Genomic DNA, 16,657 nt, shown 5'->3' with positions numbered 1-16,657 from the left:
CTGCCGGAGCCTTCCTCCTCTCCAGCGCTGCCGGAGTCTCCCGCCTGTTCAGCGCTGCCAGAGTCTCCCGCCTGTCCAGGGCTGCCAGAGCTGCCAGTCTGCAAGGAGCTGCCAGTCTGCAAGGAGCTGCCAGAGCTGCCAGTCTGCAAGGAGCTGCCAGAGCTGCCAGTCTGCAAGGAGCTGCCAGAGCTGCCAGTCTGCATGGAGCAGCCAGTCAGCATGGAGCCGCCAGTCAGCATGGAGCAGCCAGAGCCGCCAATCAGCATGGAGCAGCCAGATCCGGCAGTCAGCATGGAGCAGCCAGAGCCGCCAGTCAGCATGGAGCAGCCAGAGCCTCCAGTCAGCATGGAGCAGCCAGTGTCGCCAGTCAGCCAGGATCCGCCAGTCAGCCAGGATCCGCCAGTCAGCCAGGATCCGCCAGTGCCGACAGTCAGCCAGGATCTGCCAGAGCCGCCAGTCAGCCAGGATCTGCCAGAGCCGCCAGTCAGCCAGGATCTGCCAGAGTCGTCAGCCAGTACGGAGCTGCCCCTCTGTCCGGAGCTGCCCCTCTGTCCCGAGCTGTCTGTCTGTCTGTCTTTCTGTCTGTCTGTCTGTTTCTCTGTCTCTCTGTCTCTCTGTGTCACACCCTGACCATAGTTTGCTTTGTATGTTCTATGTTTTGTTTGGTCAGGGTGTGATCTGAGTGGGCATTCTATGTTGGATGTCTTGTTTGTCTGTTTCTGTGTTTGGGCCTGATATGGTTCTCAATCAGAGGCAGGTGCTAGTCATTGTCTCTGATTGGGAGCCATATTTAGGTAGCCTGTTTTGTGTTGGGTTTTGTGGGTGATTGTTCCTGTCTTTGTGTTTGTTACACCAGATGGGGCTGTTTTCGGTTTTTCACGTTTCTTGTTTTTGTATATTGTTCTATTTTCATCCTTATTAAAGATGTATCTAAATAACCACGCTGCGTTTTGGTCCGCCTCTCCTTCAACAGAAGAATCCCGTGACACTCTGTCTCTCTGTCTCTCTGTCTCTCTCGCTCTCCTGTCTACCTTGTTATTGAATTAAGCTGGTGTGTGGGTACATTCAAAGGCAAACACCACATTGAGAGGAACATATGGAACAAACATTCACAGTCACACCACCAAACTTTAATATTAGTCGAATGTATGATGTGTCGATTAATATTGAATACAGTAGATGGGAGTTGGAAAAGCTGATAGTGCTAACTTATAAATTACATGACAAATGGATGGATGAAAGACAATCGTGAATTCATAGGAAAAATATAGCGAGCTCACTATGGAGACTAGATGGTGTGTTTATCTGCTGTGAGTCAGCATGCTCTGCCATGTGATTCTCCTGACCCACCTGCAGATTGGCATTGATACCCACACACGTAACACACACGTAACACATACACACATTTAGATACATAACACTCTGTTCTGTTCAGAGAAAGTGGGTGGTAGGATTGTTCAGTGAAATTTTTGTAATTTTAGCAGATGCTCTTTCCAGTGCAACTTAGGGTTAAGTGCCTTGCTCAACAGCAACTTAGTCAGCTCAGGGATTCAAACCAGCAACCTTTCGGTTACTGGCCCAATGCTCTTATCTGCTAGGCTACCTGCCACCATCAACAGAATGGGCATCCTTCTATCCACTTCATATCTCTCTCTCTCTCTCTCTCTCTCTCTCTCTCTCTCTCTCCTGCTGAGTGATGACCTACATCTGATGTTTCCCCCATTCCACCCCCTCAGGGCATCACAAGACACAACATACAGACTCTATTCTTTTATCTTCTCATCTCTCCCTCTTTAATCTGCTCTCCTGCACTAGTATTTTGTACTCCATTTTGTCTTTTTTTGTCACAGAGACAGAAAATGTCCCCCACAGCTCTTTAAATCGCTCAATCTTCTTTGCTAACACTTTTAACTTGCTGAAGCTTCACTTTCAATTTTTCGGTTGTGTGTCCACAGTCTAATCCATTCACTATTATCTTTCATCAATCCCTCCAATACCACGTTTAAATCTCTGTGACAGTGTGATGGATATTCTATTTCTCTCCAAACGTCACATTCACAATCAGAATATACCACATGTTCACTTTATACTGTGTATGCTTGCATACATTGTATATTCACAGGTTATTGATAAAGGCCTCTTTTATTTCTGATTGGAATCTTATTTAGATGGATGTATAGACTGATTGACAGTGCAGCTCGTTTGGCTGTAACAAAGGGGGAAATAGAGACACTTAGTGGTCGTGAGTGGAAATGACACCCAGGGCTTACGTAATGTGTTATGATCAATATTTCTCTGTTAGATAACTGAATACATTCAATAGACTACACCAACATCTACATGTGTCAATAAGCAGTATTGTTTTAGATGCGCTTCCAACTGTTTTCTCAATATCTGCCATCATGGCCTTTGAGTGGTAAATTTAAAGTGAATGCGGCCACAACACACAAGGAGTCTCCCCCCTGTCTCTCTCTCTCCCCCCTGTCTCTCTCTCTCGCTCTCTCTCCTCCCGTCTCTCTCTCCCCCCCGTCTCTCTCTCTCGCTCTCTCTCCTCCCGTCTCTCTCTCTCCCCCCTGTCTCTCTCTCTCTCTCTCTCCCCCTTGTCTCTCTCTCTCGCTCTCTCTCCTCCTGTCTCTCTCTTCCCCCTGTCGCTCTCTCTCGCTCTCTCTCTTCCAGTCTCTCTCTCTCTCTCTCTCTCTCTCTCTCTCTCTCTCCCCTGTCTCTATCTCTCGCTCTCTCTCCACCCGTCTCTCTCTCTCTCCCCCCTGTCTCTCTCGCTCGCTCTCCTCCCGTCTCTCTCTCTCTCTTCCCCCTGTCTCTCTCTCTTTCTCTCTCTCTTCCCGTCTCTCTCTCTCTCTCTCTCTCTCTCTCTCTCCCCCCTGTCTCTCTCTCTCGCTCTCTCTCCTCCCGTCTCTCTCTCTCTTCCCCCTGTCTCTCTCTCTCTCGCTCTCTCTCTTCCAGTCTCTCTCTCTCTCTCTACCCTCTCTCTCTCTGAGTCTGTCCAGAAACAGCAAACCCCAACACATCATTATGTAATGTGGATGACGGGAGGAGATTATGTAATTTTTTTACTTTACAAAAATAGACTGGAAATACAGGAGGAGTTTGGATGTAAATGGCTAACGCTTTTCGGAAGGGTTCTAAATGTGCATTTTATAGATGATTGTTTTGAAAAGTCTACGTCGTCAGTTGCAGCATGGTTAACTGAACTAAATAAAATATTAGTTTACATTATTGTGATTGAGCAAGTAAAGAAAGAAAGGAAAATGAAGAATCATGACTCTGCAGCAGGTCTGCATTGTGTCAGAGTCAGCGAACTGAGAAAATGGGGAGAGAGAGGGAGAGAAAGAGGGGGAAGAAGGGAAAAAGGAAAGGGAGGGTAAGAGGCACAGAAAAGGGAGAGTGGGCTGTGTCTCAACTGACCTAGATACAGCGGTGTGTCTCAGTTGACGCCCCCCTCCATAGAGTGACAAATATATTGATAAAATAAAATGTATATTGACCAAAAAAACTAACAGTCCTATTAATAGACAGTTACACAGGTCGATACTGTAGAGAGAGAAAATCAAAGTCACAGGGAGAGACTGACGATAAGACAGACAATCAAACAGCCAGAGAGAGAGAGAGCGAGGCGGGAGAGAGAGGGGGGAGGGTGAGAGAAAAGGGAGAGAGTGAGAGAGAGGTGGAGAGAGAAAGAGGAGTGAGAAAGAGGAGGAGGATATAGAGAGAAGGGAGAGAGAGATGGGGAGAGTGAAAGAGGAGGAGGAGAGAGAGAGAGGGGAGAGAGAGGGGAGGAAGAGAGAGAGAGAGGGGAGAAAGAAAGAGGAGGAGGAGAGAGAGAGGGAGAGGGGAGAGAGACATGGGGAGAGAGAGTGAGGAGGAGGAGAGCGAGAGAGAGAAAAAAAACATACAACATTATTAAATCCATGTACACAAACAACAAGTGTGCGGTTAAAATTGGCAAAAAACACACACATTTCTTTCCACAGGGCCGGGGGATGAGACAGAGTGCAGCTTAAGCCCCACCCCTCTTCAACATATATATCAACGAATTGGCGAGGGCACTAGAACAGTCTGCAGCACCCGGCCTCACCCTTACTCGAATCTGAAGTCAAATGTCTACTGTTTGCTGATGATCTGGTGCTTCTGTGACCAACCAAGGAGGGCCTACAGCAGCACCTAGATCTTCTGCACAGATTTTGTCAGACCTGGGCCCTGACAACAAATCTCAGTAAGACAAAAATAACGGTGTTCCAAAAAAGGTCCAGTTGCCAGGACCACAAATGCAAATACAAATTCTAGAGCACACAAACAACTATACATACCTCGGCTTAAATATCAGCGCCACAGGTAACTTCCACAAAGCTGTGAATGATCTGAGAGACAAGGCAAGAAGGGCATTCTATGCCATCAAAAGGAACATAAATTCGACATACCAATTAGGATTTGCCTAAAAATACTCTAATCAGTTATAGAACCCATTACCCTTTATGGTTGTGAGGTGGGACAAACACCAAATTGAGACTGCAGAATTCTGCAAAAATATCCTATGTGTACAACGTAGAACACCAAATAATGCATGCAGAGCAGAATTAGGCCGATACCCACTAATTATCAAAATCCAGAAAAGAGCCGTTAAATTCTATAACCACCTAAAAGGAAGCGATTCCCAAACCTTCCATAACAAAGCCATCACCTACAGAGAGATGAACCTGGAGAAGAGTCCCCTAAGCAAGCTGGTCCTGGGGCTCTGTTCACAAACACAAACAGACCCCACAGAGTCCCAGGACAGCAACACAATTAGACCCAACCAAATCATGAGAAAACAAAAGATAATTACTTGACACATGGAAGGAATTAACAAAAAAACAGAGCACTGTCACTGACACACAATTAAGGAAGTCTTTGACTATGTACCGACTCAGTGAACATAGCCTTGCTATTGAGAAAGGCCGCCGAAGACAGACCTGGCTCTCAAGAGAAGATAGGATATGTGCACACTGCCCACAAAATGGATGGAAACTGAGCTGCACTTCCTAACTGCCAAATGTATGACCATATTAGAGACACATATTTCCCTCAGATTACACAGACCCACTAAGAATTTGAAAACAAATCCAATTATGATAAACTCCCATGTCAATTGGGTGAAATTCCACCGTGTGCCATCACAGCAGCAAGATGTGTGACTTGTTGCCTCAAGAAAATGACAACCAGTGAAGAACAAACACCATTGTAAAAACAACCCATATGTCACTCCTGCTCCTGCTCCTTTGGAGCTCGAGGGCACCAGGCTGCCCTTCATTATACCTGTCACCATCATTACGTCCAACTGCGCTCATTGGACTCACCTGGACTCCTTCACGATGTTGATTGCTCCCTCTATATCTGTCTGTTCCTCAGTTTTGTTCCCCGTGTGTCCAGACGCTGTTCTTGTTTTGTTATATGTCCATTGTTCCATTAAATGTAACTCCCTGTACTTGCTTCTCGTCTCCAGCGTTAGTCCTCACAGAATGCTGACACCACTATTTGAAGTATCAGGGGGTTCTTGTATTTGGTTTTTGGTGGTGACGTCAGGTCTAGGTTCCGCCACCGATGGAACCTGGGGTGCCTCAGCTGCCTCGTCCGGCTTCCACAACTTAGCTGGCTCGAGAGGTTTCTTTGCCTCAATTGGCTCGGCAGGCTCCCATCCCACGTCATGCCTCAGCCGACTCATCAGGCTCCCACGCCTCAGCCAGATCATCAGGCTCCCATGCTTCAGAGGGATAATCAGACTTTCACGCCTCAGTTGGATCGTCGGCTCCCAAGCCTCAGCCGGCTTTTCGGACTCCCATGCCTCAGCCGGCTAGTCCAGCGTCCATACTTCGGCAGGCCCATCAGGCTCGCCCAGCTGGGACGCCGGGTGGCGCCCCTGGGGTGTGGTGGTACCGGGTGGCGCCCCTGGGGTGTAATGGACATACACAAAATAGTCCAAATTGGTTAAGTGGAATGAAAAAAATAAGTTGTTTAAAATAATTCTAAAAAATAAAAAACTGAAAATTGGTGCGTGCATATGAATACACCCCCTTTGCTATGAAGCCCCTAAATAAGATCTGGTGCAACCAATTACCTTCAGAAGTCACATAATTAGTTCAATCAAGTCCACCTGTGTTCTATCTAAGCGTCACATGATCTGTCACATGTTCTCAGTATATATACACCCCAGAGTCTGCAACACCACTAAGTAAGGGGAAAGACCAAGGAGCTCTCCAAACAGGTCAGGGACAAAGTTGTGGAGAAGTCTAGATCATGGTTGGGTTATACAAAATATCTGAAACTTTGAACATCCTACGGAGCACCATTAAATCAATTGTTAAAAAATGGAAAGAATATGCATTACAACAAACCTGCCAAGAGAGGGGTGCCCACCCAAACTCATGGACCAGGCAAGGGGGGCATTAATCAGAGAGGCAACAAAAAGAACAAAGAAATCCCTGAAGGAGCTGCAAAGCTCCACAGCGGAGATTGGAGTATCTGTTCATATTACCACTTTAAGCTGTACACTCCACAGAGCTGGGCTTTACGGGAGTTGCCAGAAACAAGCCATTCCTTAAAGTAAAAAATAAGCAAATGCCTTTATTAGTATGGCATGTTCAATAGAAACTACGTTTTTTTTAAACAACGTGTTTCGGCTGCATGGCCTTCGTCAGGGAGGGGAGGGGAGGAGGAGGAGGAGGGGGAGGGGGAGGGGGAGGGGAGGGGATGGGAGGGGAGGGGAAAGGTATTCAGGATCAGCTGTGATGCAAGTGGTGGATGATCCTACTGACAGTTATACACAGAATGACACTACAAATGAACGAAACAGAGAAATGACATTCAGCGATATCAAGATAGATAATATCACAACCATACATTTATTCACCACTGATACAGAATATCAACATTGCTTAGGTATTGCATCATTTTCACCTTTGCAAATATAAAAATACATATTAGCAATGTTGTAAATATGCAGGCTACACTATTGGAATATGTTCTGCTTTGTACTTCACTCTCTAAACGCTCGTCCTCCCGAGTGGCGCAGCGGTCAAAGGCACTGCATCGCAATGCTTGAGGCGTCACTACAGACCCAGGTTCGATCCCAGGGTGTGACCGGTAGTCCAGTACGGCGGCACGCAATTGGCCAAGCGTTGTCCAGGTTAGGGTAGGGTTTGGCCGGGGGAGCTTTAATTGGCTCATCGCACTCTATCGACTCCTTGTCATGTGTCTGCAGGCTGACTTTGGTCATCAGTTGAACGGTGTTTCCTCTGACACATTGGTGCTTCTGGGTTAAGCGGGCGGGTGTTAATAAGAACAGTTTGGCGCATCACAGAGGACGCATGACACGACCATCACCTCTCCCGAGCCCATTGGGGAGTTGCAGCAATGATACAAGATTGCAATTGGATATCACGAAATAGGGGTAAAACATAAAAATAAATGAATAAATAAATCCTGGTACGACCTTTGACAAGCCATCAAACAGGCAAAACGTCATTACAGGACTAAGATCGAATCCTACTACACCGGCTCTGACGCTCAATGCATGGACTACTAAGGGAAACCCAGCCGCGAGCTGCCCAGAGCCTACCAAACAAGTTAAATTCCTTCTATGCTCTCTTCAACACTTGCTTCGAGGCAAGCAACACTGAACCATGCATGAGCGCACAAGCTGTTCGGGACGACTGTGTGATCTCGCTCTCCGTAGGTGATGTGGGTAAGACCTTTAAAAACAGGTTAGCCTCCCGAGTGGCGCAGTGGTCTAAGGCACTGCATTGGAATGCTAGCTGTGCCACTAGAAATCCTGGTTCAAGTCCAGCCGGCTGCGACCGTGAGATCCAAGGGGCGGCATTGTCCGGGTTAGGGGAGGGTTTGGCCAGCAGGGATGTTCTTGTCCCATTGCGCTCTAGCGACTCCTGTGGTGGGCCGGGCGCAATGTACACTGACACGGTCACTAGGTGTACGGTGTTTCCTCCGACACATTGGTGCGGCTGGCTTCCGGGCTAAGCGGGCAATGTGTCAAGAAGCAGTGCGGCTGGGATGTGTTTCGGAGGACGCACTTTTGCCCCTCCTGAGTCCGTATGGGAGTTGCAGAGATGGGACAAGACTGTAACTACCTATTGGATACCACACAATTGGGGAGAAAAAGGGGTACAAAAAAATAAAACATTTATTAATAACTGGATAACATTCACAAGGCCACGGGACCAGATGGAATACCAGGACGCGTACTAAGAGCATGTGCTGACCAGCTGACATTTTCTACCGATCCCCTACCCGGTCTGTAATACCAACTTATTTCAAGCACACCACCATAGTCCCTGTGCTCAAGAACGCCAAGGTAACCTGTCTAAATGACTATTGCACGTAGCACTCACATATTTAGCCATGAAATTTTGAAAGGTTCCTTACATCAATCAACACATCAATCAACACCATCATCCCAGACACCATTGACGACAGCTCAGAGTTCGACACCATAGGTCACCTGAGGGCACTCCAAGCTCATCACTACGGCAAAGACCCTGGGACTGAACACCTCTCTATGCAACTAGAACCTGGACTTCCTGAAATGCACCCCCAGGTGGTGAGGGTAGACAACAACACCTCCACCACACTGACCCTCAACACGGGGGTCCCTCAGAGGTGTGTGCTTAGTCCCCTCCTGTACTTCCTGTTCACCCATGACTGCATGGCCACTCTCGACTATAGCACCATCATTAAGTTTGCTGATGACACAACGGTGGTAAGGCTGATCACCAATGACGATGAGGCAGAGACCTGGCAGTGTGGTGCCAGGACAATAACCTCACCCTCAAAGTCAGCAAGACAAAGGAGCTGATCGTGGACTACAGGAAACAGTGGACTACAAGAAGTAGAGGGGTGAGCACAACACCGCCACTTCCCACTCAGGAGGTTGAAAAGATTTGTCATGAGAAAATGACTCAAGTAAAAGTGAAGTTACCCTGTAAAATAGTACTTGAGTAAAAGTATTTTATTTTAATTATACTTAAGAATCAAAAGTAAATTTGATTTAAAACTATACCTAAGTAACAAAAGTTAATGTTAAAGTATAAATCATTTCAAATTCCTTATATTAGGCAAACCAGACAGCACGATTCTCTTGTCTTTTTAAGGTAGGTATAGTCAGGTGCACACTCCAACACTCAGACATAATTTACAAATTTGTGTTATTGAGTCTGCCAGATCAGAGGCAGTAGGGATGACCAGGGATGTTCTCTTGATAAGTGTGTGAATTGCACCCTTTTTCTGTCCTGTTAGACATTCAAAATGTAACAAGTACTTTTGGGTGTCAGTCAAAATGTATGGAGTAAAAAGTACATTATTTTCCTTAAGCCATTTTGCCACATCTTTGGAAGTACGCTTGGGGTCATTGTCCATTTGGAAGAACCCTTTGCGACCAAGCTTTAACTTCCTGAGTGATGTCTTGAGATGTTGCTTCAATGTAGCCACATAATTTTCCTACCTCATGATACCATCTATTTTGTGAAGTGCACCAGTCCCTCCTGCAGCAAGGCACCCCCACACCATGATGCTGCCATGGTGTTCTTCGGCTTGCAAGCCTCCCCCTTTTTCCTCCAAACAATGGTCATTATGGCCAAGCAGTTCTATTTTTGTTTCATCAGAAAAGAGGACATTTCTTAAAAAGTATGATCTTTGTCCCCATGTGCAGTTGCAAACTGTAGTCTGGATTTTTTATGGCAGTTTTGGAGCAGTGGCTCCTTCCTTGCTGAGTGGCCTTTCAGGTTATGTTGATATAGGACTCGTTTTACTGTGGATAAAGATACTTTAGTACCCGGTTCCTCCAGCATCTTCACAAGGTCCTTTGCTGTTGTTCTGGGATTGATTTGCACTTTTCGAACCAAAGTACGTACATCTCTAGGAGACAGAACATGCCTCCTTCCTGAGCATTATGACGGCTGTGTGGTACCATGGTGTTTATACTTGCGTACTATTGTTTGTATAGATGAACGTGGTAGCTTCAGGCATTTGTAAATTGCTCCCAAGGATGAACCAGACTTGTGGAGGTCTACAATTTCTTTTCTGAGGTCTTGGCTGATTTATTTTGTTTTTCCCATGATGTCAAGCAAAGAGGCGCTGATTTTGAAGGTAGGCCTTGAAATATATCCACAGGTACACCTCCAATTGACTCAAATGATGTCATTTAGCCTATCAAAAGCTTCTAAAAGCCATGACATCATTTTCTGAAATTTCCAAGCTGTTTAAAGGCACAGTCAACTTAGTGTATGTAAACTTCTGACCCACTGGAATTGTGATACAATGAATTATAAGTGAAATAATCTGGCTGTAAACAATTGTTGGAAAAATTACTTGTGTCATGCACAAAGTAGATATCGTAACCGACTTGCAAAAACTATAGTTTGTTAACAAGACATTTGTGGAGTGGTTGAAAAACAGGTTTTACTGACTTTAACCTAAGTGTATGTAAACTTCCGACTTCAACTGTATGTAAGCAAGGTTAAAAGTTATTATGTTTTAGTAAAGCGTTGTCCGAGTTAGGGTTGGGCTGGGGTAGGCCGTCATTGTAAATAAGCATTTGTTCTCAACAGACTTCCTTAGTTAAATGAAGGCCAAATAAAAAATAAAATACAAAGGGCTTTATAAATAAGTTTGGTTGATTGATTGTGTGTGTAGGAGGTGAGGAGGCAGTTTTTGTCGCCTTGAAGGAAGGCCATGTTATGTTCTAGTCCCTGTATATAGCCATGTTATGTTCTACTTCCTGTATATAGCCATGTTAGGTTCTATTCCCTGTATATAGCCATGTTATGTTCTACTTCCTGTATATAGCCATGTTAGGTTCTATTCCCTGTATATAGCCATGTTATGTTCTACTTCCTGTATATAGTCATGTTATTTGTATTCCTCGTGTCGCTATTTCTTTTTCCATTTTATATCTTTACTTTAATTTGATATTTTTTATCTTTACTTTAATTTGCATATTTTATCTTTACTACAATTGGTCTCTTATAATTATCTTTAACTCTGCATATTTGGAGAAGTAAACATTTCACTGTAAACATTTCACTGTTAGTCTACACCTGTTGTTTATGAAGCATGTGACAAATAAAACAACATTTGATTTGAAAGTCTTACTGAATGCCATTGATACGTTTGTTCTTATGCTGTTGGGGAAAGAGAAAATCTTTGGTTTAGAGATTAAGTAATTGTTGTTACGTCATTATAAACTCCTAAAATCCTGCAGCAACACACCCTGTCATAATCCTAATCTCCACTGTATTGTACTAGCCAAGGCACACCATCATCCAATAATCTCAATCCTCTACTGCACTTCTCTCATCCCTTTCTAACTAAATCCACTCTTCCCTCACTTCCTAAATGCACCACTCTCTCCTTACCAAAATCTGTCCTTCTCTCCTCCTCTCGTTCGGTTTCCCACCCCTCTCTCCCTACATCTATCTATTTCCTCACTGTCACTGTCCCTGAGATGTGCATTACGAGGACAAACCCAGTAGTATAGCTCTCCACGACGAGAGTTGGAGCACCCTGCCGTGCTCATCCACGGTAACTAACCTCCTGACCTGTAACACACAGAAGCTTCGTTTATGTCTGGTGCAAACATGTGCCCTTTGTCCTGATTGTGTCCAAATCCTGATTGTGCCCACATTTGTAGACAGGTGTTGACAATATAAATACACATTATGAACATCTCTGGAGAAACCTGAAAATAGCTGTGCAGCGACTCTCCCAGTCCAACCTGACTGAGCTTGAGAGGATCTGCCGAGAAGAATGGGAGAAACTCCCCAAATACAGGTGTACCAAGCTTGTAATCTCTGCCAAAGGTGCTTCAACAAAGTACTGAGTAAACGGTCTGAATAATTATGAAAATGTATTATATCAGTTTTTATTTTTTATAAATTAGCAGAAATGTCTAAAAACCTGTTTTTGTTTTGTCATTATGGGGTATTGTATTGATGAGGGGGAAAAAACATTTTAATACATTTTAGAATAAGGCTGTAACGTAACAAAATGTGGAAAAAGTCAAGGGGTCTGAATACTTTCCAAAGGCACTGTACACATTATGATCTCATTGTGATCAAATCTTCCTGGCCACCTTTGACGGTAGTCAGACACACATTGTGTCTGGATATCTTACAAGTGTAGACGGATCTGGACGGGGAAACCATTGAAATCATCAGTATCCCGCCTTCTAAAATCATTGACAGGCTTCACCATTGACTGATGACATCAATACGCATCTTAAAATAAATACATTTATATTATTTAGAATGAATATCTGTCAAATAATTTGCATACAGGGAGGGACCAGGAAATCTGGTCACAACACGGACACAGTGGCGGGATAAGAGACACATTTTAATACCATATGTAGATACATACCTGAAAATGTGTGCTCAATCAGAATGTGGACAAGATCAAGACAAAATATGCATGTTAGTGCCAGGTATAGACAGGGCTAGAGAGTAAGTGTGCTGCAGGGTTTAAAGTAATTGAGTCAGTCACACATCCTAAAGCCTGACAGTGTCAAGTTCAGTAAAAGCTACCAGCTTACATTATGAAACACTGACAGTAGCTAAACCTCAATTCCCTTGGGGTGTATTCCATGTGCACACACACACATATAGAGTACACACTTAAGCATCGACACAGTAAACAGAATAGTAGAAAGCGTAATGAAGTTGGCTTTGAGCTCACAGTCAGTGGTTTGGCCTGAGGTAATACTTCCAGGAACATTGATGTGACCTAAATGAAGGGGTAAGATCCATATATCTACAGCACACCAAGGCTCGTGTCCATGTGTCTATATCGTCCATGTGTCTAAACAGTCTCTAAATGCTTTATAAAACGGTTTACACAGGGAAGGGCAATTACCTGCATGTCCACAAACAACACCTCAGGGCTGACTATGTTTATATGTACACATGTGGAGAGGAGACCTGCACACAGTGGTGTAAGGTACTTAAGTAAAAATACTTTAAATTACTACTTAAGTAGGGTATCTGTACTGCACTATTTATATATTTGACAACTTTTACTTTTACTTCACTACATTCCTAAATAAAATAATGTACTTTTTACTATATACATTTTCCCTGACACCCAAAAGTACTCGTTACATTTTGAATGCTTAGCAGAACAGAAAGATTGTCATATTCACGCACTTATCAAGAGAACATCCCTGGTTATGCCTACTGCTTCTGATCTGGCGGACTCATTAAACAGACGTGCTTCGTTTGTTGGAGTGTGCCGCTTGTCACGCCCTGACCTTAGAGATCCTTTTAATTCTCTATTTGGTTAGGTCAGGGTGTGACTAGGGTGGGCAATCTATGTTTTCTATTTCTTTGTTGGCCGGGTATGGTTCCCAATCAGAGGCAGTTGTTTATCCTTGTCTCTGATTGGGGATCATATTTAGGCAGCCTTTTCCCACCTGTTGTTTGTGGGATCTTGTTTTCGTGTAGCTGCCTGTGAGCAGCCCAGAATGTCATGTTTCGTTTCCTTCTGTATTGTTTTTGGTGAGTTTCATCTTTATTAAACATGTGGAACTCTAAGTACGCTGCGCCTTGGTCCATTCATTCAGACGATCGTGACATCGCTGGCTATCCATAAATAAAGAACAGGTGCAGTCTAGTTTGCTTAATATAAGGAATTTGAAATTATTATTTGACACTTAGATATATTTTTGAAATTACGTTTACTTTTGATACTGAAGTGTATTTAAAATGAAATACTTTTAGACTTTTACTCAAGTAGTATATTACAGGGTGACTTTCACTTTTACTTGAGATTCTCTAATGTGTTGTTGTTGTTGTTGTGTTCTCCTGGTTATAATTGCCTTTCTTATTAAAATTAACAACATAAGATCAAAACTGACTAGGGAGAGGAGCTTAAGACCTGTATTCAAGTTTAGTAGTGCTGATCTAGGATCAGGTCCCCCCTGTCCATGTAATGTTATTCATCATGATCTACTATAAACGGCAAAACTGATCCTAGATCAGCACTCGGTCTCATACACTTTATACATAGGCCCTGTTTCCACAACGGGGCTTGGTGGCGAAAGAGAATTCTACTTTTCAATTCACATTACATCCTTGCCTTACCTTTCGTCATGGCTGGCAACACGACATTCTTGGTCCGCAGTTCAAATTTACTGTAAGAATCACGGTAGCCACTACTTGCCAGTAATCACAAACTATTAACCAATGACAGAAACTTTTCTTCTAAAACGTATTACACCAAACCACACTACACTATTTATAATGCAACCAAACCATACTACGCTATTTATAATGCAACCAAACTACACTATTTATAACACAACCAAACCATACCACACTATTTATAATGCAACCAAACTACACTATTTATAACGCAACCAAACCATACTACACTATCGAATAATGCAACCAAACCATACTACACTTTTTATAATGCAACCAAACTACACTATTTATAACACAACCAAACCATACTACACTCTTTATAACGCAACCAAACCATACTACGCTATTTATAATGCAACCAAACTACACTATTTATAACACAACCAAACCATACTACACTCTTTATAACGCAACCAAACCATGCTACACTATTTATAATGCAACCAAACTACACAATTTATAAGACAACCAAACCATACTACAATATTTATAATGCAACCATGCTACACTATTTATAATGCAACCAAACTACACAATTTATAAGACAACCAAACCATACTACAATATTTATAATGCAACCAAACTACACTATTTATAAAGCAACCAAACATACTACACTATTTATGATGCAACCAAACTACACTACTTATAACGCAACCAAACCATACTACACTATCGAATAATGCAACCAAACCATACTACACTATTGAACAACGCAACCAAACTACACTATTTATAACGCAACCAAACCATACTACACTATTGAATAATTCAACCAAACCATACTACACTATTTATAACGCAACCAAACCATACTACACTATTGAATAATGCAACCAAACCATACCACACTATTGAATAATGCAACCAAACCATACTACACTATTTGTAATGCACCCAAACCATACTACACTATCGAATAACACAACCAAACCATACTACACTATTTATAACATAACCAAACCATACTACACTATTTATAATGCAACCAAACCATACTACACTATTTATAATGCAACCAAACCATACTACACTATTGAATAATGCAACCAAACCATACTACACTATTAAATAATTCAACCAAACCATACTACACTATTAAATAATGCAACCAAACCAAACTACACTATTTATAACGCAACCAAACCATACTACACTATTGAATAATGCAACCAAACCATACTACACTATTGAATAACACAACCAAACCATACTACACTATTGAATAACGCAACCAAACCATACTACACTATTGAATAACGCAACCAAACCATACTACACTATTGAATAACACAACCAAACCATACTACACTATTGAATAACGCAACCAAACCATACTACACTATTGAATAATGCAACCAAACCATACTACGCTATTGAATAATGCAACCAAACCATACTACACTATTGAATAACACAACCAAACCATACTACACTATTGAATAACACAACCAAACCATACTACACTATTGAATAATACAACCAAACCATACTACACTATTGAATAACACAACCAAACCATACTACACTATTGAATAACACAACCAAACCATACTACACTATTGAATAACACAACCAAACCATACTACACTACTGAATAACACAACCAAACCATACTACACTACTGAATAACACAACCAAACCATACTACACTATTGAATAACACAACCAAACCATACTACACTACTGAATAACACAACCAAACCATACTACACTACTGAATAACACAACCAAACCATACTACACTACTGAATAACACAACCAAACCATACTACACTATTTATAACGCAACAATTCACAAGAATGTATGTATATGACAGGGTTTATTTTTGATCCCTGTCCCATTCGTTCAATCAATATCCGAACTTTAACAACAACGGAAAATCATTTTGACTGCATTAATTCATTTTTCTAATGTTGTCCAAAAGATTGAATTAATGAACAGTTGGTGTGGGCGTTGAGAGGAGGGACTGCAACAGGCTACATGTGTTAACAGTTTTCACCATCTAATGTTAACTGACCATCGCTCCAGTTAGCTTGCTTTCGTCAGATTAGTTATAATATGGCCACCAACAAGTAATTAGTTAGCAAACTAGCTAGATGCCTGCCTTCAAGAAGACAAAGTCTGCCTCCTCACCTCCAATCAATCAAATGTGTTTATAAAGACCTTTTACATTTAACTAGGCAAGTCAGTTAAGAACTAATTCATATTTACAATGACGGCCTACCCCTAACCCGGACGACGCTGGGCGTGCACCACCCTACTCACAATCATGGCTGGATGTGAGACAGCCTGGATTCGAGCCAGGGACTGTAGTGACGCTTGCACTGAGATGCAGTGCCTTGGACCGCTGCGCCACTCGGGAGCCACCATACTGAGGTCGCACCCAAACGGCTCTTATCTGTACACCCAGACTTATGACTAAGTCACATAAGAGAAGCCTACTAACATGTAA

Source organism: Oncorhynchus clarkii, chromosome 28 (assembly GCF_045791955.1).
Source record: "Oncorhynchus clarkii lewisi isolate Uvic-CL-2024 chromosome 28, UVic_Ocla_1.0, whole genome shotgun sequence".
Taxonomy (NCBI): Eukaryota; Metazoa; Chordata; class Actinopteri; order Salmoniformes; family Salmonidae; genus Oncorhynchus; species Oncorhynchus clarkii.
This window is presented reverse-complemented; position numbering follows the sequence as displayed.